At 35.5% G+C, this 24,256-nt stretch overlaps 17 non-coding genes across 17 annotated transcripts; all 17 read right to left on the bottom strand.

The window, feature by feature from the left end:
• Positions 1-632: 632 nt before the first annotated feature.
• Positions 633-715, bottom strand: TRNAL-CAG (transfer RNA leucine (anticodon CAG)). The gene has a single exon. It is a non-coding gene; the product is annotated as a tRNA-Leu (tRNA).
• Positions 716-2,132: 1,417 nt separating this feature from the next.
• TRNAL-CAG (transfer RNA leucine (anticodon CAG)) lies at positions 2,133-2,215 on the bottom strand. The gene has a single exon. It is a non-coding gene; the product is annotated as a tRNA-Leu (tRNA).
• A 1,417-nt stretch (positions 2,216-3,632) lies between these two features.
• On the bottom strand, positions 3,633-3,715 carry TRNAL-CAG (transfer RNA leucine (anticodon CAG)). Its single transcript has one exon. It is a non-coding gene; the product is annotated as a tRNA-Leu (tRNA).
• Positions 3,716-4,393: 678 nt separating this feature from the next.
• TRNAL-CAG (transfer RNA leucine (anticodon CAG)) lies at positions 4,394-4,476 on the bottom strand. Its single transcript has one exon. It is a non-coding gene; the product is annotated as a tRNA-Leu (tRNA).
• A 678-nt stretch (positions 4,477-5,154) lies between these two features.
• Positions 5,155-5,237, bottom strand: TRNAL-CAG (transfer RNA leucine (anticodon CAG)). Its single transcript has one exon. It is a non-coding gene; the product is annotated as a tRNA-Leu (tRNA).
• Positions 5,238-6,654: 1,417 nt separating this feature from the next.
• Positions 6,655-6,737, bottom strand: TRNAL-CAG (transfer RNA leucine (anticodon CAG)). Its single transcript has one exon. It is a non-coding gene; the product is annotated as a tRNA-Leu (tRNA).
• A 1,417-nt stretch (positions 6,738-8,154) lies between these two features.
• On the bottom strand, positions 8,155-8,237 carry TRNAL-CAG (transfer RNA leucine (anticodon CAG)). Its single transcript has one exon. It is a non-coding gene; the product is annotated as a tRNA-Leu (tRNA).
• A 2,156-nt stretch (positions 8,238-10,393) lies between these two features.
• Positions 10,394-10,476, bottom strand: TRNAL-CAG (transfer RNA leucine (anticodon CAG)). The gene has a single exon. It is a non-coding gene; the product is annotated as a tRNA-Leu (tRNA).
• Positions 10,477-11,893: 1,417 nt separating this feature from the next.
• TRNAL-CAG (transfer RNA leucine (anticodon CAG)) lies at positions 11,894-11,976 on the bottom strand. Its single transcript has one exon. It is a non-coding gene; the product is annotated as a tRNA-Leu (tRNA).
• Positions 11,977-12,654: 678 nt separating this feature from the next.
• Positions 12,655-12,737, bottom strand: TRNAL-CAG (transfer RNA leucine (anticodon CAG)). Its single transcript has one exon. It is a non-coding gene; the product is annotated as a tRNA-Leu (tRNA).
• A 678-nt stretch (positions 12,738-13,415) lies between these two features.
• On the bottom strand, positions 13,416-13,498 carry TRNAL-CAG (transfer RNA leucine (anticodon CAG)). Its single transcript has one exon. It is a non-coding gene; the product is annotated as a tRNA-Leu (tRNA).
• A 1,417-nt stretch (positions 13,499-14,915) lies between these two features.
• TRNAL-CAG (transfer RNA leucine (anticodon CAG)) lies at positions 14,916-14,998 on the bottom strand. Its single transcript has one exon. It is a non-coding gene; the product is annotated as a tRNA-Leu (tRNA).
• A 678-nt stretch (positions 14,999-15,676) lies between these two features.
• TRNAL-CAG (transfer RNA leucine (anticodon CAG)) lies at positions 15,677-15,759 on the bottom strand. The gene has a single exon. It is a non-coding gene; the product is annotated as a tRNA-Leu (tRNA).
• A 1,417-nt stretch (positions 15,760-17,176) lies between these two features.
• Positions 17,177-17,259, bottom strand: TRNAL-CAG (transfer RNA leucine (anticodon CAG)). Its single transcript is given in 2 exon segments — positions 17,177-17,211; positions 17,222-17,259. It is a non-coding gene; the product is annotated as a tRNA-Leu (tRNA).
• Positions 17,260-17,937: 678 nt separating this feature from the next.
• TRNAL-CAG (transfer RNA leucine (anticodon CAG)) lies at positions 17,938-18,020 on the bottom strand. The gene has a single exon. It is a non-coding gene; the product is annotated as a tRNA-Leu (tRNA).
• Positions 18,021-18,698: 678 nt separating this feature from the next.
• TRNAL-CAG (transfer RNA leucine (anticodon CAG)) lies at positions 18,699-18,781 on the bottom strand. Its single transcript has one exon. It is a non-coding gene; the product is annotated as a tRNA-Leu (tRNA).
• Positions 18,782-20,198: 1,417 nt separating this feature from the next.
• On the bottom strand, positions 20,199-20,281 carry TRNAL-CAG (transfer RNA leucine (anticodon CAG)). Its single transcript is given in 2 exon segments — positions 20,199-20,233; positions 20,244-20,281. It is a non-coding gene; the product is annotated as a tRNA-Leu (tRNA).
• Between the last annotated feature and the right edge of the window lie 3,975 nt (positions 20,282-24,256).

The following is a 24,256-nucleotide window of genomic DNA, read 5'->3' as shown; positions in this document are numbered from 1 at the left end:
TATCTATAGTTACAATGACAATGTTGCTATTAAAACTGTTAATTTAAAAAATAAATATGAATTGCTTTTCCATTCATTTTAAAGAGGTTTCTAGTTGGCGTTACAATAAAAGTAAGTTTTGTTTTCCATGTTCAGGGTTGGAATCCAAGTGTCTAGAGTTTGTTCTCTAATGGATTTTAACTCAGCAATGAAATGAAATTTGTGAATCTTGCACAAACTGGCTACTTAATTTAGCTCATGGGTTTGATTGGATGCCATTGTAGTGGACCCCAGTGGGGTTTCTGTTCATGACCATTGGCTGAGAAGAGCAGTTTTCTTAAGCCAAAGATATGGAGCCCTCATTCTGAATTTGTGAGATATTTTATTTTGCTACCTCTGTAAATAAAGAATTGTGGATAAAATAATAAAAATAATATGATATACACATATGTGGTTGGTTTCAAGCTCTTTTATCCAGGAAGAATACAATCTGATCTTTTATTGCAACATGGGAAATAATGAAATAATTGATGCATTTTTTATGTTGTAAATTGAAAGAGATTTGCAGTGAGTGTTTGTCTAATTCTAAAGTCAATCTTTTCACAAGTAACAAGAAATAGAAACTGTAGAGCAAAGAAGAAAATGAATAACATTGTCAGAAGTGGGATTTGAACCCACGCCTCCAGAGGAGACTGCGACCTGAACGCAGCGCCTTAGACCGCTCGGCCATCCTGACACATGAAACCACTGCTTTTTGAAAAGATGTATATTATGAAATAACCTATCTATAGTTACAATGACAATGTTGCTATTAAAACTGTTAATTTAAAAAATAAATATGAATTGCTTTTCCATTCATTTTAAAGAGGTTTCTAGTTGGCGTTACAATAAAAGTAAGTTTTGTTTTCCATGTTCAGGGTTGGAATCCAAGTGTCTAGAGTTTGTTCTCTAATGGATTTTAACTCAGCAATGAAATGAAATTTGTGAATCTTGCACAAACTGGCTACTTAATTTAGCTCATGAGTTTGATTGGATGCCAATTTAGTGGACCCCAGTGGGGTTTCTGTTCATGACCATTGGCTGAGAAGAGCAGTTTTCTTAAGCCAAAGATATGGAGCCCTCATTCTGAATTTGTGAGATATTTTATTTTGCTACCTCTGTAAATAAAGAATTGTGGATCAAATAATAAAAATAATATGATATACACATATGTGGTTGGTTTCAAGCTCTTTTATCCAGGGAGAATACAATCTGATCTTTTATTGCAACATGGGAAATAGAGAAATAATTGATGCATTTTTTATGTTGTAAAGTGAAAGAGATTTGCAGTGAGTGTTTGTCTAATTCTAAAGTCAATCTTTTCACAAGTAACAAGAAATAGAAACTGTAGAGCAAAGAAGAAAATGAATAACATTGTCAGAAGTGGGATTTGAACCCAGGCCACTCAGCGCCTTAAACCGCTCAGCCATCCTGACACATGAAACTACTGCTTTTTGAAAAGATGTATATTATGAAATAACCTATCTATAGTTACAATGACAATGTTGCTATTAAAACTGTTAATTTTAAAAATAAATATGAATTGCTTTTCCATTCATTTTAAAGAGGTTTCTAGTTGGCGTTACAATAAAAGTAAGTTTTGTTTTCCATGTTCAGGGTTGGAATCCAAGTGTCTAGAGTTTGTTCTCTAATGGATTTTAACTCAGCAATGAAATGAAATTTGTGAATCTTGCACAAACTGGCTACTTAATTTAGCTCATGGGTTTGATTGGATGCCATTGTAGTGGACCCCAGTGGGGTTTCTGTTCATGACCATTGGCTGAGAAGAGCAGTTTTCTTAAGCCAAAGATATGGAGCCCTCATTCTGAATTTGTGAGATATTTTATTTTGCTACCTCTGTAAATAAAGAATTGTGGATAAAATAATAAAAATAATATGATATACACATATGTGGTTGGTTTCAAGCTCTTTTATCCAGGAAGAATACAATCTGATCTTTTATTGCAACATGGGAAATAATGAAATAATTGATGCATTTTTTATGTTGTAAATTGAAAGAGATTTGCAGTGAGTGTTTGTCTAATTCTAAAGTCAATCTTTTCACAAGTAACAAGAAATAGAAACTGTAGAGCAAAGAAGAAAATGAATAACATTGTCAGAAGTGGGATTTGAACCCACGCCTCCAGAGGAGACTGCGACCTGAACGCAGCGCCTTAGACCGCTCGGCCATCCTGACACATGAAACCACTGCTTTTTGAAAAGATGTATATTATGAAATAACCTATCTATAGTTACAATGACAATGTTGCTATTAAAACTGTTAATTTAAAAAATAAATATGAATTGCTTTTCCATTCATTTTAAAGAGGTTTCTAGTTGGCGTTACAATAAAAGTAAGTTTTGTTTTCCATGTTCAGGGTTGGAATCCAAGTGTCTAGAGTTTGTTCTCTAATGGATTTTAACTCAGCAATGAAATGAAATTTGTGAATCTTGCACAAACTGGCTACTTAATTTAGCTCATGAGTTTGATTGGATGCCAATTTAGTGGACCCCAGTGGGGTTTCTGTTCATGACCATTGGCTGAGAAGAGCAGTTTTCTTAAGCCAAAGATATGGAGCCCTCATTCTGAATTTGTGAGATATTTTATTTTGCTACCTCTGTAAATAAAGAATTGTGGATCAAATAATAAAAATAATATGATATACACATATGTGGTTGGTTTCAAGCTCTTTTATCCAGGGAGAATACAATCTGATCTTTTATTGCAACATGGGAAATAGAGAAATAATTGATGCATTTTTTATGTTGTAAAGTGAAAGAGATTTGCAGTGAGTGTTTGTCTAATTCTAAAGTCAATCTTTTCACAAGTAACAAGAAATAGAAACTGTAGAGCAAAGAAGAAAATGAATAACATTGTCAGAAGTGGGATTTGAACCCAGGCCACTCAGCGCCTTAAACCGCTCAGCCATCCTGACACATGAAACTACTGCTTTTTGAAAAGATGTATATTATGAAATAACCTATCTATAGTTACAATGACAATGTTGCTATTAAAACTGTTAATTTTAAAAATAAATATGAATTGCTTTTCCATTCATTTTAAAGAGGTTTCTAGTTGGCGTTACAATAAAAGTAAGTTTTGTTTTCCATGTTCAGGGTTGGAATCCAAGTGTCTAGAGTTTGTTCTCTAATGGATTTTAACTCAGCAATGAAATGAAATTTGTGAATCTTGCACAAACTGGCTACTTAATTTAGCTCATGGGTTTGATTGGATGCCATTGTAGTGGACCCCAGTGGGGTTTCTGTTCATGACCATTGGCTGAGAAGAGCAGTTTTCTTAAGCCAAAGATATGGAGCCCTCATTCTGAATTTGTGAGATATTTTATTTTGCTACCTCTGTAAATAAAGAATTGTGGATAAAATAATAAAAATAATATGATATACACATATGTGGTTGGTTTCAAGCTCTTTTATCCAGGGAGAATACAATCTGATCTTTTATTGCAACATGGGAAATAATGAAATAATTGATGCATTTTTTATGTTGTAAATTGAAAGAGATTTGCAGTGAGTGTAAGTCTAATTCTAAAGTCAATCTTTTCACAAGTAACAAGAAATAGAAACTGTAGAGCAAATAAGAAAATGAATAACATTGTCAGAAGTGGGATTTGAACCCACGCCTCCAGAGGAGACTGCGACCTGAACGCAGCGCCTTAGACCGCTCGGCCATCCTGACACATGAAACCACTACTTTTTGAAAAGATGTATATTATGAAATAACCTATCTATAGTTACAATGACAATGTTGCTATTAAAACTGTTAATTTAAAAACTAAATATGAATTGCTTTTTCATTCATTTTAAAGAGGTTTCTAGTTGGCGTTACAATAAAAGTATGTTTTGTTTTCCATGTTCAGGGTTGGAATCCAAGTGTCTAGAGTTTGTTCTCTAATGGATTTTAACTCAGCAATGAAATTAAATTTGTGAATCTTGCACAAACTGGTTATTTAATTTAGCTCATGGGTTCGATTGGATGCCATTGTAGTGGACCCCAGTGGGGTTTCTGTTCATGACCATTGGCTGAGAAGAGCAGTTTTCTTAAGCCAAAGATATGGAGCCCTCATTCTGAATTTGTGAGATATTTTATTTTGCTACCTCTGTAAATAAAGAATTGTGGATCAAATAATAAAAATAATATGATATACACATATGTGGTTGGTTTCAAGCTCTTTTATCCAGGGAGAATACAATCTGATCTTTTATTGACACATGGGAAATAATGAAATAATTGATGCATTTTTTATGTTGTAAATTGAAAGAGATTTGCAGTGAGTGTAAGTCTAATTCTAAAGTCAATCTTTTCACAAGTAACAAGAAATAGAAACTGTAGAGCAAAGAAGAAAATGAATAACATTGTCAGAAGTGGGATTTGAACCCACGCCTCCAGAGGGGACTGCGACCTGAACGCAGCGCCTTAGACCGCTCGGCCATCCTGACACATGAAACCACTGCTTTTTGAAAAGATGTATATTATGAAATAACCTATCTATAGTTACAATGACAATGTTGCTATTAAAACTGTTAATTTAAAAAATAAATATGAATTGCTTTTCCATTCATTTTAAAGAGGTTTCTAGTTGGCGTTACAATAAAAGTAAGTTTTGTTTTCCATGTTCAGGGTTGGAATCCAAGTGTCTAGAGTTTGTTCTCTAATGGATTTTAACTCAGCAATGAAATGAAATTTGTGAATCTTGCACAAACTGGCTACTTAATTTAGCTCATGGGTTTGATTGGATGCCATTGTAGTGGACCCCAGTGGGGTTTCTGTTCATGACCATTGGCTGAGAAGAGCAGTTTTCTTAAGCCAAAGATATGGAGCCCTCATTCTGAATTTGTGAGATATTTTATTTTGCTACCTCTGTAAATAAAGAATTGTGGATAAAATAATAAAAATAATATGATATACACATATGTGGTTGGTTTCAAGCTCTTTTATCCAGGAAGAATACAATCTGATCTTTTATTGCAACATGGGAAATAATGAAATAATTGATGCATTTTTTATGTTGTAAATTGAAAGAGATTTGCAGTGAGTGTTTGTCTAATTCTAAAGTCAATCTTTTCACAAGTAACAAGAAATAGAAACTGTAGAGCAAAGAAGAAAATGAATAACATTGTCAGAAGTGGGATTTGAACCCACGCCTCCAGAGGAGACTGCGACCTGAACGCAGCGCCTTAGACCGCTCGGCCATCCTGACACATGAAACCACTGCTTTTTGAAAAGATGTATATTATGAAATAACCTATCTATAGTTACAATGACAATGTTGCTATTAAAACTGTTAATTTAAAAAATAAATATGAATTGCTTTTCCATTCATTTTAAAGAGGTTTCTAGTTGGCGTTACAATAAAAGTAAGTTTTGTTTTCCATGTTCAGGGTTGGAATCCAAGTGTCTAGAGTTTGTTCTCTAATGGATTTTAACTCAGCAATGAAATGAAATTTGTGAATCTTGCACAAACTGGCTACTTAATTTAGCTCATGAGTTTGATTGGATGCCAATTTAGTGGACCCCAGTGGGGTTTCTGTTCATGACCATTGGCTGAGAAGAGCAGTTTTCTTAAGCCAAAGATATGGAGCCCTCATTCTGAATTTGTGAGATATTTTATTTTGCTACCTCTGTAAATAAAGAATTGTGGATCAAATAATAAAAATAATATGATATACACATATGTGGTTGGTTTCAAGCTCTTTTATCCAGGGAGAATACAATCTGATCTTTTATTGCAACATGGGAAATAGAGAAATAATTGATGCATTTTTTATGTTGTAAAGTGAAAGAGATTTGCAGTGAGTGTTTGTCTAATTCTAAAGTCAATCTTTTCACAAGTAACAAGAAATAGAAACTGTAGAGCAAAGAAGAAAATGAATAACATTGTCAGAAGTGGGATTTGAACCCAGGCCACTCAGCGCCTTAAACCGCTCAGCCATCCTGACACATGAAACTACTGCTTTTTGAAAAGATGTATATTATGAAATAACCTATCTATAGTTACAATGACAATGTTGCTATTAAAACTGTTAATTTTAAAAATAAATATGAATTGCTTTTCCATTCATTTTAAAGAGGTTTCTAGTTGGCGTTACAATAAAAGTAAGTTTTGTTTTCCATGTTCAGGGTTGGAATCCAAGTGTCTAGAGTTTGTTCTCTAATGGATTTTAACTCAGCAATGAAATGAAATTTGTGAATCTTGCACAAACTGGCTACTTAATTTAGCTCATGGGTTTGATTGGATGCCATTGTAGTGGACCCCAGTGGGGTTTCTGTTCATGACCATTGGCTGAGAAGAGCAGTTTTCTTAAGCCAAAGATATGGAGCCCTCATTCTGAATTTGTGAGATATTTTATTTTGCTACCTCTGTAAATAAAGAATTGTGGATAAAATAATAAAAATAATATGATATACACATATGTGGTTGGTTTCAAGCTCTTTTATCCAGGAAGAATACAATCTGATCTTTTATTGCAACATGGGAAATAATGAAATAATTGATGCATTTTTTATGTTGTAAATTGAAAGAGATTTGCAGTGAGTGTTTGTCTAATTCTAAAGTCAATCTTTTCACAAGTAACAAGAAATAGAAACTGTAGAGCAAAGAAGAAAATGAATAACATTGTCAGAAGTGGGATTTGAACCCACGCCTCCAGAGGAGACTGCGACCTGAACGCAGCGCCTTAGACCGCTCGGCCATCCTGACACATGAAACCACTGCTTTTTGAAAAGATGTATATTATGAAATAACCTATCTATAGTTACAATGACAATGTTGCTATTAAAACTGTTAATTTAAAAAATAAATATGAATTGCTTTTCCATTCATTTTAAAGAGGTTTCTAGTTGGCGTTACAATAAAAGTAAGTTTTGTTTTCCATGTTCAGGGTTGGAATCCAAGTGTCTAGAGTTTGTTCTCTAATGGATTTTAACTCAGCAATGAAATGAAATTTGTGAATCTTGCACAAACTGGCTACTTAATTTAGCTCATGAGTTTGATTGGATGCCAATTTAGTGGACCCCAGTGGGGTTTCTGTTCATGACCATTGGCTGAGAAGAGCAGTTTTCTTAAGCCAAAGATATGGAGCCCTCATTCTGAATTTGTGAGATATTTTATTTTGCTACCTCTGTAAATAAAGAATTGTGGATCAAATAATAAAAATAATATGATATACACATATGTGGTTGGTTTCAAGCTCTTTTATCCAGGGAGAATACAATCTGATCTTTTATTGCAACATGGGAAATAGAGAAATAATTGATGCATTTTTTATGTTGTAAAGTGAAAGAGATTTGCAGTGAGTGTTTGTCTAATTCTAAAGTCAATCTTTTCACAAGTAACAAGAAATAGAAACTGTAGAGCAAAGAAGAAAATGAATAACATTGTCAGAAGTGGGATTTGAACCCAGGCCACTCAGCGCCTTAAACCGCTCAGCCATCCTGACACATGAAACTACTGCTTTTTGAAAAGATGTATATTATGAAATAACCTATCTATAGTTACAATGACAATGTTGCTATTAAAACTGTTAATTTTAAAAATAAATATGAATTGCTTTTCCATTCATTTTAAAGAGGTTTCTAGTTGGCGTTACAATAAAAGTAAGTTTTGTTTTCCATGTTCAGGGTTGGAATCCAAGTGTCTAGAGTTTGTTCTCTAATGGATTTTAACTCAGCAATGAAATGAAATTTGTGAATCTTGCACAAACTGGCTACTTAATTTAGCTCATGGGTTTGATTGGATGCCATTGTAGTGGACCCCAGTGGGGTTTCTGTTCATGACCATTGGCTGAGAAGAGCAGTTTTCTTAAGCCAAAGATATGGAGCCCTCATTCTGAATTTGTGAGATATTTTATTTTGCTACCTCTGTAAATAAAGAATTGTGGATAAAATAATAAAAATAATATGATATACACATATGTGGTTGGTTTCAAGCTCTTTTATCCAGGGAGAATACAATCTGATCTTTTATTGCAACATGGGAAATAATGAAATAATTGATGCATTTTTTATGTTGTAAATTGAAAGAGATTTGCAGTGAGTGTAAGTCTAATTCTAAAGTCAATCTTTTCACAAGTAACAAGAAATAGAAACTGTAGAGCAAATAAGAAAATGAATAACATTGTCAGAAGTGGGATTTGAACCCACGCCTCCAGAGGAGACTGCGACCTGAACGCAGCGCCTTAGACCGCTCGGCCATCCTGACACATGAAACCACTATTTTTTGAAAAGATGTATATTATGAAATAACCTATCTATAGTTACAATGACAATGTTGCTATTAAAACTGTTAATTTAAAAACTAAATATGAATTGCTTTTTCATTCATTTTAAAGAGGTTTCTAGTTGGCGTTACAATAAAAGTATGTTTTGTTTTCCATGTTCAGGGTTGGAATCCAAGTGTCTAGAGTTTGTTCTCTAATGGATTTTAACTCAGCAATGAAATTAAATTTGTGAATCTTGCACAAACTGGTTATTTAATTTAGCTCATGGGTTCGATTGGATGCCATTGTAGTGGACCCCAGTGGGGTTTCTGTTCATGACCATTGGCTGAGAAGAGCAGTTTTCTTAAGCCAAAGATATGGAGCCCTCATTCTGAATTTGTGAGATATTTTATTTTGCTACCTCTGTAAATAAAGAATTGTGGATCAAATAATAAAAATAATATGATATACACATATGTGGTTGGTTTCAAGCTCTTTTATCCAGGGAGAATACAATCTGATCTTTTATTGCAACATGGGAAATAATGAAATAATTGATGCATTTTTTATGTTGTAAATTGAAAGAGATTTGCAGTGAGTGTTTGTCTAATTCTAAAGTCAATCTTTTCACAAGTAACAAGAAATAGAAACTGTAGAGCAAAGAAGAAAATGAATAACATTGTCAGAAGTGGGATTTGAACCCAGGCCACTCAGCGCCTTAGACCGCTCGGCCATCCTGACACATGAAACCACTGCTTTTTGAAAAGATGTATATTATGAAATAACCTATCTATAGTTACAATGACAATGTTGCTATTAAAACTGTTAATTTAAAAAATAAATATGAATTGCTTTTCCATTCATTTTAAAGAGGTTTCTAGTTGGCGTTACAATAAAAGTAAGTTTTGTTTTCCATGTTCAGGGTTGGAATCCAAGTGTCTAGAGTTTGTTCTCTAATGGATTTTAACTCAGCAATGAAATGAAATTTGTGAATCTTGCACAAACTGGCTACTTAATTTAGCTCATGAGTTTGATTGGATGCCAATTTAGTGGACCCCAGTGGGGTTTCTGTTCATGACCATTGGCTGAGAAGAGCAGTTTTCTTAAGCCAAAGATATGGAGCCCTCATTCTGAATTTGTGAGATATTTTATTTTGCTACCTCTGTAAATAAAGAATTGTGGATCAAATAATAAAAATAATATGATATACACATATGTGGTTGGTTTCAAGCTCTTTTATCCAGAGAGAATACAATCTGATCTTTTATTGCAACATGGGAAATAGAGAAATAATTGATGCATTTTTTATGTTGTAAAGTGAAAGAGATTTGCAGTGAGTGTTTGTCTAATTCTAAAGCCAATCTTTTCACAAGTAACAAGAAATAGAAACTGTAGAGCAAAGAAGAAAATGAATAACATTGTCAGAAGTGGGATTTGAACCCAGGCCACTCAGCGCCTTAAACCGCTCAGCCATCCTGACACATGAAACTACTGCTTTTTGAAAAGATGTATATTATGAAATAACCTATCTATAGTTACAATGACAATGTTGCTATTAAAACTGTTAATTTTAAAAATAAATATGAATTGCTTTTCCATTCATTTTAAAGAGGTTTCTAGTTGGCGTTACAATAAAAGTAAGTTTTGTTTTCCATGTTCAGGGTTGGAATCCAAGTGTCTAGAGTTTGTTCTCTAATGGATTTTAACTCAGCAATGAAATGAAATTTGTGAATCTTGCACAAACTGGCTACTTAATTTAGCTCATGGGTTTGATTGGATGCCATTGTAGTGGACCCCAGTGGGGTTTCTGTTCATGACCATTGGCTGAGAAGAGCAGTTTTCTTAAGCCAAAGATATGGAGCCCTCATTCTGAATTTGTGAGATATTTTATTTTGCTACCTCTGTAAATAAAGAATTGTGGATAAAATAATAATAATAATATGATATACACATATGTGGTTGGTTTCAAGCTCTTTTATCCAGGGAGAATACAATCTGATCTTTTATTGCAACATGGGAAATAATGAAATAATTGATGCATTTTTTATGTTGTAAATTGAAAGAGATTTGCAGTGAGTGTAAGTCTAATTCTAAAGTCAATCTTTTCACAAGTAACAAGAAATAGAAACTGTAGAGCAAATAAGAAAATGAATAACATTGTCAGAAGTGGGATTTGAACCCACGCCTCCAGAGGAGACTGCGACCTGAACGCAGCGCCTTAGACCGCTCGGCCATCCTGACACATGAAACCACTACTTTTTGAAAAGATGTATATTATGAAATAACCTATCTATAGTTACAATGACAATGTTGCTATTAAAACTGTTAATTTAAAAACTAAATATGAATTGCTTTTTCATTCATTTTAAAGAGGTTTCTAGTTGGCGTTACAATAAAAGTATGTTTTGTTTTCCATGTTCAGGGTTGGAATCCAAGTGTCTAGAGTTTGTTCTCTAATGGATTTTAACTCAGCAATGAAATTCAATTTGTGAATCTTGCACAAACTGGTTATTTAATTTAGCTCATGGGTTCGATTGGATGCCATTGTAGTGGACCCCAGTGGGGTTTCTGTTCATGACCATTGGCTGAGAAGAGCAGTTTTCTTAAGCCAAAGATATGGAGCCCTCATTCTGAATTTGTGAGATATTTTATTTTGCTACCTCTGTAAATAAAGAATTGTGGATCAAATAATAAAAATAATATGATATACACATATGTGGTTGGTTTCAAGCTCTTTTATCCAGGGAGAATACAATCTGATCTTTTATTGCAACATGGGAAATAATGAAATAATTGATGCATTTTTTATGTTGTAAATTGAAAGAGATTTGCAGTGAGTGTTTGTCTAATTCTAAAGCCAATCTTTTCACAAGTAACAAGAAATAGAAACTGTAGAGCAAAGAAGAAAATGAATAACATTGTCAGAAGTGGGATTTGAACCCAGGCCACTCAGCGCCTTAGACCGCTCGGCCATCCTGACACATGAAACCACTGCTTTTTGAAAAGATGTATATTATGAAATAACCTATCTATAGTTACAATGACAATGTTGCTATTAAAACTGTTAATTTAAAAAATAAATATGAATTGCTTTTCCATTCATTTTAAAGAGGTTTCTAGTTGGCGTTACAATAAAAGTAAGTTTTGTTTTCCATGTTCAGGGCTGGAATCCAAGTGTCTAGAGTTTGTTCTCTAATGGATTTTAACTCAGCAATGAAATGAAATTTGTGAATCTTGCACAAACTGGCTACTTAATTTAGCTCATGGGTTTGATTGGATGCCATTGTAGTGGACCCCAGTGGGGTTTCTGATCATGACCATTGGCTGAGAAGAGCAGTTTTCTTAAGCCAAAGATATGGAGCCCTCATTCTGAATTTGTGAGATATTTTATTTTGCTACCTCTGTAAATAAAGAATTGTGGATCAAATAATAAAAATAATATGATATACACATATGTGGTTGGTTTCAAGCTCTTTTATCCAGGGAGAATACAATCTGATCTTTTATTGCAACATGGGAAATAATGAAATAATTGATGCATTTTTTATGTTGTAAATTGAAAGAGATTTGCAGTGAGTGTAAGTCTAATTCTAAAGGCAATCTTTTCACAAGTAACAAGAAATAGAAACTGTAGAGCAAATAAGAAAATGAATAACATTGTCAGAAGTGGGATTTGAACCCACGCCTCCAGAAAAGACTGCGACCTGAACGCAGCGCCTTAGACCGCTCGGCCATCCTGACACATGAAACAACTACTTTTTGAAAAGATGTATATTATGAAATAACCTATCTATAGTTACAATGACAATGTTGCTATTAAAACTGTTAATTTAAAAACTAAATATGAATTGCTTTTCCATTCATTTTAAAGAGGTTTCTAGTTGGCATTACAATAAAAGTAAGTTTTGTTTTCCATGTTCAGGGTTGGAATCCAAGTGTCTAGAGTTTGTTCTCTAATGGATTTTAACTCAGCAATGAAATTAAATTTGTGAATCTTGCACAAACTGGCTACTTAATTTAGCTCATGGGTTTGATTGGATGCCATTGTAGTGGACCCCAGTGGGGTTTCTGTTCATGACCATTGGCTGAGAAGAGCAGTTTTCTTAAGCCAAAGATATGGAGCCCTCATTCTGAATTTGTGAGATATTTTATTTTGCTACCTCTGTAAATAAAGAATTGTGGATCAAATAATAAAAATAATATGATATACACATATGTGGTTGGTTTCAAGCTCTTTTATCCAGAGAGAATACAATCTGATCTTTTATTGCAACATGGGAAATAATGAAATAATTGATGCATTTTTTATGTTGTAAATTGAAAGAGATTTGCAGTGAGTGTAAGTCTAATTCTAAAGTCAATCTTTTCACAAGTAACAAGAAATAGAAACTGTAGAGCAAAGAAGAAAATGAATAACATTGTCAGAAGTGGGATTTGAACCCACGCCTCCAGAGGAGACTGCGACCTGAACGCAGCGCCTTAGACCGCTCGGCCATCCTGACACATGAAATAACTACTTTTTTAAAAGATGTATATTATGAAATAGCCTATCTATAGTTACAATGACAATGTTGCTATTAAAACTGTTAATTTAAAAACTAAATATGAATTGCTTTTTCATTCATTTTAAAGAGGTTTCTAGTTGGCGTTACAATAAAAGTATGTTTTGTTTTCCATGTTCAGGGTTGGAATCCAAGTGTCTAGAGTTTGTTCTCTAATGGATTTTAACTCAGCAATGAAATAAAATTTGTGAATCTTGCACAAACTGGTTATTTAATTTAGCTCATGGGTTCGATTGGATGCCATTGTAGTGGACCCCAGTGGGGTTTCTGTTCATAACCATTGGCTGAGAAGAGCAGTTTTCTTAAGCCAAAGATATGGAGCCCTCATTCTGAATTTGTGAGATATTTTATTTTGCTACCTCTGTAAATAAAGAATTGTGGATCAAATAATAAAAATAATATGATATACACATATGTGGTTGGTTTCAAGCTCTTTTATTCAGAGAGAATACAATCTGATCTTTTATTGCAACATGGGAAATAATGAAATAATTGATGCATTTTTTATGTTGTAAATTGAAAGAGATTTGCAGTGAGTGTATGTCTAATTCTAAAGTCAATCTTTTCACAAGTAACAAGAAATAGAAACTGTAGAGCAAATAAGAAAATGAATAACATTGTCAGAAGTGGGATTTGAACCCACGCCTCCAGAGGAGACTGCGACCTGAACGCAGCACCTTAGACCGCTCGGCCATCCTGACACATGAAACCACTACTTTTTGAAAAGATGTATATTATGAAATAACCTATCTATAGTTACAATGACAATGTTACTATTAAAACTGTTAATTTAAAAACTAAATATGAATTGCTTTTCCATTCATTTTAAAGAGGTTTCTAGTTGGCGTTGCAATAAAAGTAAGTTTTGTTTTCCATGTTCAGGGTTGGAATCCAAGTGTCTAGAGTTTGTTCTCTAATGGATTTTAACTCAGCAATGAAATTAAATTTGTGAATCTTGCACAAACTGGTTCTTTAATTTAGCTCATGGGTTCGATTGGATGCCATTGTAGTGGACCCCAGTGGGGTTTTTGTTCATGACCATTGGCTGAGAAGAGCAGTTTTCTTAAGCCAAAGATATGGAGCCCTCATTCTGAATTTGTGAGATATTTTATTTTGCTACCTCTGTAAATAAAGAATTGTGGATCAAATAATAAAAATAATATGATATACCCATATGTGGTTGGTTTCAAGCTCTTTTATCCAGGGAGAATACAATCTGATCTTTTATTGCAACATGGGAAATAATGAAATAATTGATGCATTTTTTATGTTGTAAATTGAAAGAGATTTGCAGTGAGTGTTTGTCTAATTCTAAAGCCAATCTTTTCACAAGTAACAAGAAATAGAAACTGTAGAGCAAAGAAGAAAATGAATAACATTGTCAGAAGTGGGATTTGAACCCAGGCCACTCAGCGCCTTAGACCGCTCGGCCATCCTGACACATGAAACCACTGCTTTTTGAAAAGATGTATATTATGAAATAACCTATCTATAGTTACAATGACAATGTTGCTATTAAAACTGTTAATTTAAAAAATAAATATGAATTGCTTTTCCATTCATTTTAAAGAGGTTTCTAGTTGGCGTTACAATAAAAGTAAGTTTTGTTTTCCATGTTCAGGGTTGGAATCCAAGTGTCTAGAGTTTGTTCTCTAATGGATTTTAACTCAGCAATGAAATGAAATTTGTGAATCTTGCACAAACTGGCTACTTAATTTAGCTCATGGGTTTGATTGGATGCCATTGTAGTGGACCCCAGTGGGGTTTCTGTTCATGACCATTGGCTGAGAAGAGCAGTTTTCTTAAGCCAAAGATATGGAGCCCTCATTCTGAATTTGTGAGATATTTTATTTTGCTACCTCTGTAAATAAAGAATTGTGGATCAAATAATAAAAATAATATGATATACACATATGTGGTTGGTTTCAAGCTCTTTTATCCAGAGAGAATACAATCTGATCTTTTATTGCAACATGGGAAATAATGAAATAATTGATGCATTTTTTATGTTGTAAATTGAAAGAGATTTGCAGTGAGTGTAAGTCTAATTCTAAAGTCAATCTTTTCACAAGTAACAAGAAATAGAAACTGTAGAGCAAAGAAGAAAATGAATAACATTGTCAGAAGTGGGATTTGAACCCACGCCTCCAGAGGAGACTGCGACCTGAACGCAGCGCCTTAGACCGCTCGGCCATCCTGACACATGAAATAACTACTTTTTTAAAAGATGTATATTATGAAATAACCTATCTATAGTTACAATGACAATGTTGCTATTAAAACTGTTAATTTAAAAACTAAATATGAATTGCTTTTTCATTCATTTTAAAGAGGTTTCTAGTTGGCGTTACAATAAAAGTATGTTTTGTTTTCCATGTTCAGGGTTGGAATCCAAGTGTCTAGAGTTTGTTCTCTAATGGATTTTAACTCAGCAATGAAATTAAATTTGTGAATCTTGCACAAACTGGTTATTTAATTTAGCTCATGGGTTCGATTGGATGCCATTGTAGTGGACCCCAGTGGGGTTTCTGTTCATAACCATTGGCTGAGAAGAGCAGTTTTCTTAAGCCAAAGATATGGAGCCCTCATTCTGAATTTGTGAGATATTTTATTTTGCTACCTCTGTAAATAAAGAATTGTGGATCAAATAATAAAAATAATATGATATACACATATGTGGTTGGTTTCAAGCTCTTTTATTCAGAGAGAATACAATCTGATCTTTTATTGCAACATGGGAAATAATGAAATAATTGATGCATTTTTTATGTTGTAAATTGAAAGAGATTTGCAGTGAGTGTATGTCTAATTCTAAAGTCAATCTTTTCACAAGTAACAAGAAATAGAAACTGTAGAGCAAATAAGAAAATGAATAACATTGTCAGAAGTGGGATTTGAACCCACGCCTCCAGAGGAGACTGCGACCTGAACGCAGCACCTTAGACCGCTCGGCCATCCTGACACATGAAACCACTACTTTTTGAAAAGATGTATATTATGAAATAACCTATCTATAGTTACAATGACAATGTTACTATTAAAACTGTTAATTTAAAAACTAAATATGAATTGCTTTTCCATTCATTTTAAAGAGGTTTCTAGTTGGCGTTGCAATAAAAGTAAGTTTTGTTTTCCATGTTCAGGGTTGGAATCCAAGTGTCTAGAGTTTGTTCTCTAATGGATTTTAACTCAGCAATGAAATTAAATTTGTGAATCTTGCACAAACTGGTTCTTTAATTTAGCTCATGGGTTCGATTGGATGCCATTGTAGTGGACCCCAGTGGGGTTTTTGTTCATGACCATTGGCTGAGAAGAGCAGTTTTCTTAAGCCAAAGATATGGAGCCCTCATTCTGAATTTGTGAGATATTTTATTTTGCTACCTCTGTAAATAAAGAATTGTGGATCAAATAATAAAAATAATATGATATACCCATATGTGGTTGGTTTCAAGCTCTTTTATCCAGGGAGAATACAATCTGATCTTTTATTGCAACATGGGAAATAATGAAATAATTGATGCATTTTTTATGTTGTAAATTGAAAGAGATTTGCAGTGAGTGTTTGTCTAATTCTAAAGCCAATCTTTTCACAAGTAACAAGAAATAGAAACTGTAGAGCAAAGAAGAAAATGAATAACATTGTCAGAAGTGGGATTTGAACCCAGGCCACTCAGCGCCTTAGACCGCTCGGCCATCCTGACACATGAAACCACTGCTTTTTGAAAAGATGTATATTATGAAATAACCTATCTATAGTTACAATGACAATGTTGCTATTAAAACTGTTAATTTAAAAAATAAATATGAATTGCTTTTCCATTCATTTTAAAGAGGTTTCTAGTTGGCGTTACAATAAAAGTAAGTTTTGTTTTCCATGTTCAGGGTTGGAATCCAAGTGTCTAGAGTTTGTTCTCTAATGGATTTTAACTCAGCAATGAAATGAAATTTGTGAATCTTGCACAAACTGGCTACTTAATTTAGCTCATGGGTTTGATTGGATGCCATTGTAGTGGACCCCAGTGGGGTTTCTGTTCATGACCATTGGCTGAGAAGAGCAGTTTTCTTAAGCCAAAGATATGGAGCCCTCATTCTGAATTTGTGAGATATTTTATTTTGCTACCTCTGTAAATAAAGAATTGTGGATAAAATAATAAAAATAATATGATATACACATATGTGGTTGGTTTCAAGCTCTTTTATCCAGGAAGAATACAATCTGATCTTTTATTGCAACATGGGAAATAATGAAATAATTGATGCATTTTTTATGTTGTAAATTGAAAGAGATTTGCAGTGAGTGTTTGTCTAATTCTAAAGTCAATCTTTTCACAAGTAACAAGAAATAGAAACTGTAGAGCAAAGAAGAAAATGAATAACATTGTCAGAAGTGGGATTTGAACCCACGGCTCTAGAGGAGACTGCGACCTGAATCCAGCGCCTTAGACCGCTCGGCCATCCTGACACATGAAACCACTGCTTTTTGAAAAGATGTATATTATGAAATAACCTATCTATAGTTACAATGACAATGTTGCTATTAAAACTGTTAATTTAAAAACTAGATATGAATTGCTTTTCCATTCATTTTAAAGAGGTTTCTAGTTGGCGTTACAATAAAAGTAAGTTTTGTTTTCGATGTTCAGGGTTGGAATCCAAGTGTCTAGAGTTTGTTCCCTAATGGATTTTAACTCAGCAATGAAATTAAATTTGTGAATCTTGCACAAACTGGCTACTTAATTTAGCTCATGGGTTTGATTGGATGCCAATTTAGTGGACCCCAGTGGGGTTTCTGTTCATGACCATTGGCTGAGAAGAGCAGTTTTCTTAAGCCAAAGATATGGAGCCCTCATTCTGAATTTGTGAGATATTTTATTTTGCTACCTCTGTAAATAAAGAATTGTGGATCAAATAATAAAAATAATATGATATTCACATATGTGGTTGGTTTCAAGCTCTTTTATCCAGGGAGAATACAATCTGATCTTTTATTGACACATGGGAAATAATGAAATAATTGATGCATTTTTTATGTTGTAAATTGAAAGAGATTTACAGTGAGTGTAAGTCTAATTCTAAAGTCAATCTTTTCACAAGTAACAAGAAATAGAAACTGTAGAGCAAAGAAGAAAATGAATAACATTGTCAGAAGTGGGATTTGAACCCACGCCTCCAGAGGGGACTGCGACCTGAACGCAGCGCCTTAGACCGCTCGGCCATCCTGACACATGAAACCACTGCTTTTTGAAAAGATGTATATTATGAAATAACCTATCTATAGTTACAATGACAATGTTGCTATTAAAACTGTTAATTTAAAAACTAAATATGAATTGCTTTTTCATTCATTTTAAAGAGGTTTCTAGTTGGCGTTACAATAAAAGTATGTTTTGTTTTCCATGTTCAGGGTTGGAATCCAAGTGTCTAGAGTTTGTTCTCTAATGGATTTTAACTCAGCAATGAAATTAAATTTGTGAATCTTGCACAAACTGGTTATTTAATTTAGCTCATGGGTTCGATTGGATGCCATTGTAGTGGACCCCAGTGGGGTTTCTGTTCATGACCATTGGCTGAGAAGAGCAGTTTTCTTAAGCCAAAGATATGGAGCCCTCATTCTGAATTTGTGAGATATTTTATTTTGCTACCTCTGTAAATAAAGAATTGTGGATCAAATAATAAAAATAATATGATATACACATATGTGGTTGGTTTCAAGCTCTTTTATTCAGGGAGAATACAATCTGATCTTTTATTGCAACATGGGAAATAATGAAATAATTGATGCATTTTTTATGTTGTAAATTGAAAGAGATTTGCAGTGAGTGTAAGTCTAATTCTAAAGTCAATCTTTTCACAAGTAACAAGAAATAGAAACTGTAGAGCAAATAAGAAAATGAATAACATTGTCAGAAGTGGGATTTGAACCCACGCCTCCAGAGGAGACTGCGACCTGAACGCAGCACCTTAGACCGCTCGGCCATCCTGACACATGAAACCACTACTTTTTGAAAAGATGTATATTATGAAATAACCTATCTATAGTTACAATGACAATGTTACTATTAAAACTGTTAATTTAAAAACTAAATATGAATTGCTTTTCCATTAATTTTAAAGAGGTTTCTAGTTGGCGTTGCAATAAAAGTAAGTTTTGTTTTCCATGTTCAGGGTTGGAATCCAAGTGTCTAGAGTTTGTTCTCTAATGGATTTTAACTCAGCAATGAAATTAAATTTGTGAATCTTGCACAAACTGGTTATTTAATTTAGCTCATGGGTTCGATTGGATGCCATTGTAGTGGACCCCAGTGGGGTTTTTGTTCATGACCATTGGCTGAGAAGAGCAGTTTTCTTAAGCCAAAGATATGGAGCCCTCATTCTGAATTTGTGAGATATTTTATTTTGCTACCTCTGTAAATAAAGAATTGTGGATCAAATAATAAAAATAATATGATATACACATATGTGGTTGGTTTCAAGCTCTTTTATCCAGGGAGAATACAATCTGATCTTTTATTGCAACATGGGAAATAATGAAATAATTGATGCATTTTTTATGTTGTAAATTGAAAGAGATTTGCAGTGAGTGTTTGTCTAATTCTAAAGCCAATCTTTTGACAAGTAACAAGAAATAGAAACTGTAGAGCAAAGAAGAAAATGAATAACATTGTCAGAAGTGGGATTTGAACCCAGGCCACTCAGCGCCTTAGACCGCTCGGCCATCCTGACACATGAAACCACTGCTTTTTGAAAAGATGTATATTATGAAATAACCTATCTATAGTTACAATGACAATGTTGCTATTAAAACTGTTAATTTAAAAAATAAATATGAATTGCTTTTCCATTCATTTTAAAGAGGTTTCTAGTTGGCGTTACAATAAAAGTAAGTTTTGTTTTCCATGTTCAGGGTTGGAATCCAAGTGTCTAGAGTTTGTTCTCTAATGGATTTTAACTCAGCAATGAAATGAAATTTGTGAATCTTGCACAAACTGGCTACTTAATTTAGCTCATGGGTTTGATTGGATGCCATTGTAGTGGACCCCAGTGGGGTTTCTGTTCATGACCATTGGCTGAGAAGAGCAGTTTTCTTAAGCCAAAGATATGGAGCCCTCATTCTGAATTTGTGAGATATTTTATTTTGCTACCTCTGTAAATAAAGAATTGTGGATAAAATAATAAAAATAATATGATATACACATATGTGGTTGGTTTCAAGCTCTTTTATCCAGGAAGAATACAATCTGATCTTTTATTGCAACATGGGAAATAATGAAATAATTGATGCATTTTTTATGTTGTAAATTGAAAGAGATTTGCAGTGAGTGTTTGTCTAATTCTAAAGTCAATCTTTTCACAAGTAACAAGAAATAGAAACTGTAGAGCAAAGAAGAAAATGAATAACATTGTCAGAAGTGGGATTTGAACCCACGGCTCTAGAGGAGACTGCGACCTGAATCCAGCGCCTTAGACCGCTCGGCCATCCTGACACATGAAACCACTGCTTTTTGAAAAGATGTATATTATGAAATAACCTATCTATAGTTACATTGACAATGTTGCTATTAAAACTGTTAATTTAAAAACTAGATATGAATTGCTTTTCCATTCATTTTAAAGAGGTTTCTAGTTGGCGTTACAATAAAAGTAAGTTTTGTTTTCCATGTTCAGGGTTGGAATCCAAGTGTCTAGAGTTTGTTCCCTAATGGATTTTTACTCAGCAATGAAATTAAATTTGTGAATCTTGCACAAACTGGCTACTTAATTTAGCTCATGGGTTTGATTGGATGCCAATTTAGTGGACCCCAGTGGGGTTTCTGTTCATGACCATTGGCTGAGAAGAGCAGTTTTCTTAAGCCAAAGATATGGAGCCCTCATTCTGAATTTGTGAGATATTTTATTTTGCTACCTCTGTAAATAAAGAATTGTGGATCAAATAATAAAAATAATATGATATACACATACAGATGTAGCCACCTTTACCTTGACTGTTTCTCCGCCGAGACGGGCGTTTAGCCACGCTAAGGCGATAGCTGAGTTTCATCACAGGCAGGCGCGTTGAGACGATCTAGATACTCATCATGCATTACACATCTCCACCACTGTGTCGCTAATGCTCCACTAATCCAGTACTTTCGATCGTACAGTATAGCGGCGGATTGATCTACAGCTCTGGCAATACTGTAGGCGTAACGGGAGGCGGTGGAAAAAGTATGGAGTACTGTACAGTATGTGTATGGAGACGCAACTACAGTAATTGTGTAAAAGGAAGAATGTACAGTACAATGTATAAACACCGTGCTTTTAAAATATATGAGCGTCTGAGTTCGCTAATGCATAATGGGAATGGAGGACTAGCAAATGCGAGCGTCCGAGTCCTCTAAGGCATAAACCAACAGCAATGGGGCGGGGGCCTGGCGCTGTTTGCAGTACTTTCACACATGAAATTGGAAATCTCTCATGAGGCGTCGTGGGCTAGGGGTGAAGGCTCCCACCTCCCTCGCTGGGAGTCCAGGGTTCGAGACCTGATGTGCTTTCTTTCTTTTTTTTTTTTTTTCTGTAATAATGCACTGTATTATTTTATTTACATTGTAAGACAGTCAATGGAAGGATGCACACAGGTTTCACATAAATCAAAGTACATCTGCAGGAGCGATTCTTTACGCTAAATGCACCTAAACAGCGGGAATGAAATGAGTGTATTCTGACGCTACCAACTGAGCAAAACAGTACTGTAGATCTTCAGCGTTTGTGTATTGCACAGGACCTGAATTTCCTCCCTGTGCAGGCCCCCAGGGGGGAAGGGCGATGGGGGTAGGGGGGAGACGATGGAAAATACTGTGCCTTTGAAATGCAATTACATGAGCGTCCGAGTACACTACGGCATACTGTAAACCAACACCAATGGGAAGGAAGTGCCAACCTTATTTTTAATGTGTTCCCGTGACATTCACTTTAAAAAAAAAAAATTCTCTCCAATACAGTACATCCAATGGAAGGATGCACACAGGTTTCACATACTGTAAATCAAAGTACATCTGCAGGAGCGATTCTTTACGCTAAATGCAACCTACAGTACGGTACTGTAAGTGAGCAAAATAGTACTACAGTGGGCGTTTGTGTATTGCACATGACCTGCATTCCCTCCCTGTCTACTGCATGATCTGTGCAGGCTCCCATGGGGGAAGGGCAACAGGCTAGCAGGAGGCGGAGGAAAACACAGTGCTTTACAAATGCGAGCGTCCGAGTCCTCTAAGGCATAAACCAACAGCAATGGGGCGGGGGCCGGGCGCTGTTTGCAGTACTTTCACACATGAAATTGGAAATCTCTCATGAGGCGTCGTGGGCTAGGGGTGAAGGCTCCCACCTCCCTCGCTGGGAGTCCAGGGTTCGAGACCTGATGTGCTTTCTTTCTTTTTTTTTTTTTTTTCTGTAATAATGCACTGTATTATTTTATTTACATTGTAAGACAGTCAATGGAAGGATGCACACAGGTTTCACATAAATCAAAGTACATCTGCAGGAGCGATTCTTTACGCTAAATGCACCTAAACAGCGGGAATGAAATGAGTGTATTCTGACGCTACCAACTGAGCAAAACAGTACTGTAGATCTTCAGCGTTTGTGTATTGCACAGGACCTGAATTTCCTCCCTGTGCAGGCCCCCAGGGGGGAAGGGCGATGGGGGTAGGGGGGAGACGATGGAAAATACTGTGCCTTTGAAATGCAATTACATGAGCGTCCGAGTACACTACGGCATACTGTAAACCAACACCAATGGGAAGGAAGTGCCAACCTTATTTTTAATGTGTTCCCGTGACATTCACTTTAAAAAAAAAAAATTCTCTCCAATACAGTACATCCAATGGAAGGATGCACACAGGTTTCACATACTGTAAATCAAAGTACATCTGCAGGAGCGATTCTTTACGCTAAATGCAACCTACAGTACGGTACTGTAAGTGAGCAAAATAGTACTACAGTGGGCGTTTGTGTATTGCACATGACCTGCATTCCCTCCCTGTCTACTGCATGATCTGTGCAGGCTCCCATGGGGGAAGGGCAACAGGCTAGCAGGAGGCGGAGGAAAACACCGTGCTTTACAAATGCGAGCGTCCGAGTCCTCTAAGGCATAAACCAACAGCAATGGGGCGGGGGCCGGGCGCTGTTTGCAGTACTTTCACACATGAAATTGGAAACCTCTCATGAGGCGTCGTGGGCTAGGGGTGAAGGCTCCCACCTCCCTCGCTGGGAGTCCAGGGTTCGAGACCTGATGTGCTTTCTTTCTTTTTTTTTTTTTTTTCTGTAATAATGCACTGTATTATTTTATTTACATTGTAAGACAGTCAATGGAAGGATGCACACAGGTTTCACATAAATCAAAGTACATCTGCAGGAGCGATTCTTTACGCTAAATGCACCTAAACAGCGGGAATGAAATGAGTGTATTCTGACGCTACCAACTGAGCAAAACAGTACTGTAGATCTTCAGCGTTTGTGTATTGCACAGGACCTGAATTTCCTCCCTGTGCAGGCCCCCAGGGGGGAAGGGCGATGGGGGTAGGGGGGAGACGATGGAAAATACTGTGCCTTTGAAATGCAATTACATGAGCGTCCGAGTACACTACGGCATACTGTAAACCAACACCAATGGGAAGGAAGTGCCAACCTTATTTTTAATGTGTTCCCGTGACATTCACTTTAAAAAAAAAAAAATTCTCTCCAATACAGTACATCCAATGGAAGGATGCACACAGGTTTCACATACTGTAAATCAAAGTACATCTGCAGGAGCGATTCTTTACGCTAAATGCAACCTACAGTACGGTACTGTAAGTGAGCAAAATAGTACTACAGTGGGCGTTTGTGTATTGCACATGACCTGCATTCCCTCCCTGTCTACTGCATGATCTGTGCAGGCTCCCATGGGGGAAGGGCAACAGGCTAGCAGGAGGCGGAGGAAAACACCGTGCTTTACAAATGCGAGCGTCCGAGTCCTCTAAGGCATAAACCAACAGCAATGGGGCGGGGGCCGGGCGCTGTTTGCAGTACTTTCACACATGAAATTGGAAATCTCTCATGAGGCGTCGTGGGCTAGGGGTGAAGGCTCCCACCTCCCTCGCTGGGGGAGGACTGGGACTACTGCAGCAAGTTTCTGTGCCACTGATGGGTGGGTTTTGGCACTCCCGTAAAATCTGGTAGTCTGCATTCTTTGTCTTTTGTCTAAAAATATAAAAACCACAATAAGAAAACATGTAAAGCACAGCATGCTAAAAATAGCAAACAACTGTACATTTTCAAATAAAGTGCACAACAGTAAAGTGCAAATACAGTACTGTACAGTATTTGCCTTTTTTCCCTGTGCCTCCCAACAAGAACCTCTGCAGGAGGGACAGAATGCTCTGTTACGGACTTCAGTTTAAATATACAGTATGATTACCATCACCTGTGCGAACAACTATACT

This window comes from Pseudophryne corroboree, chromosome 1, assembly GCF_028390025.1.
Source record: "Pseudophryne corroboree isolate aPseCor3 chromosome 1, aPseCor3.hap2, whole genome shotgun sequence".
NCBI classification, from domain to species: Eukaryota; Metazoa; Chordata; class Amphibia; order Anura; family Myobatrachidae; genus Pseudophryne; species Pseudophryne corroboree.
This window is presented reverse-complemented; position numbering and strand designations above follow the sequence as displayed.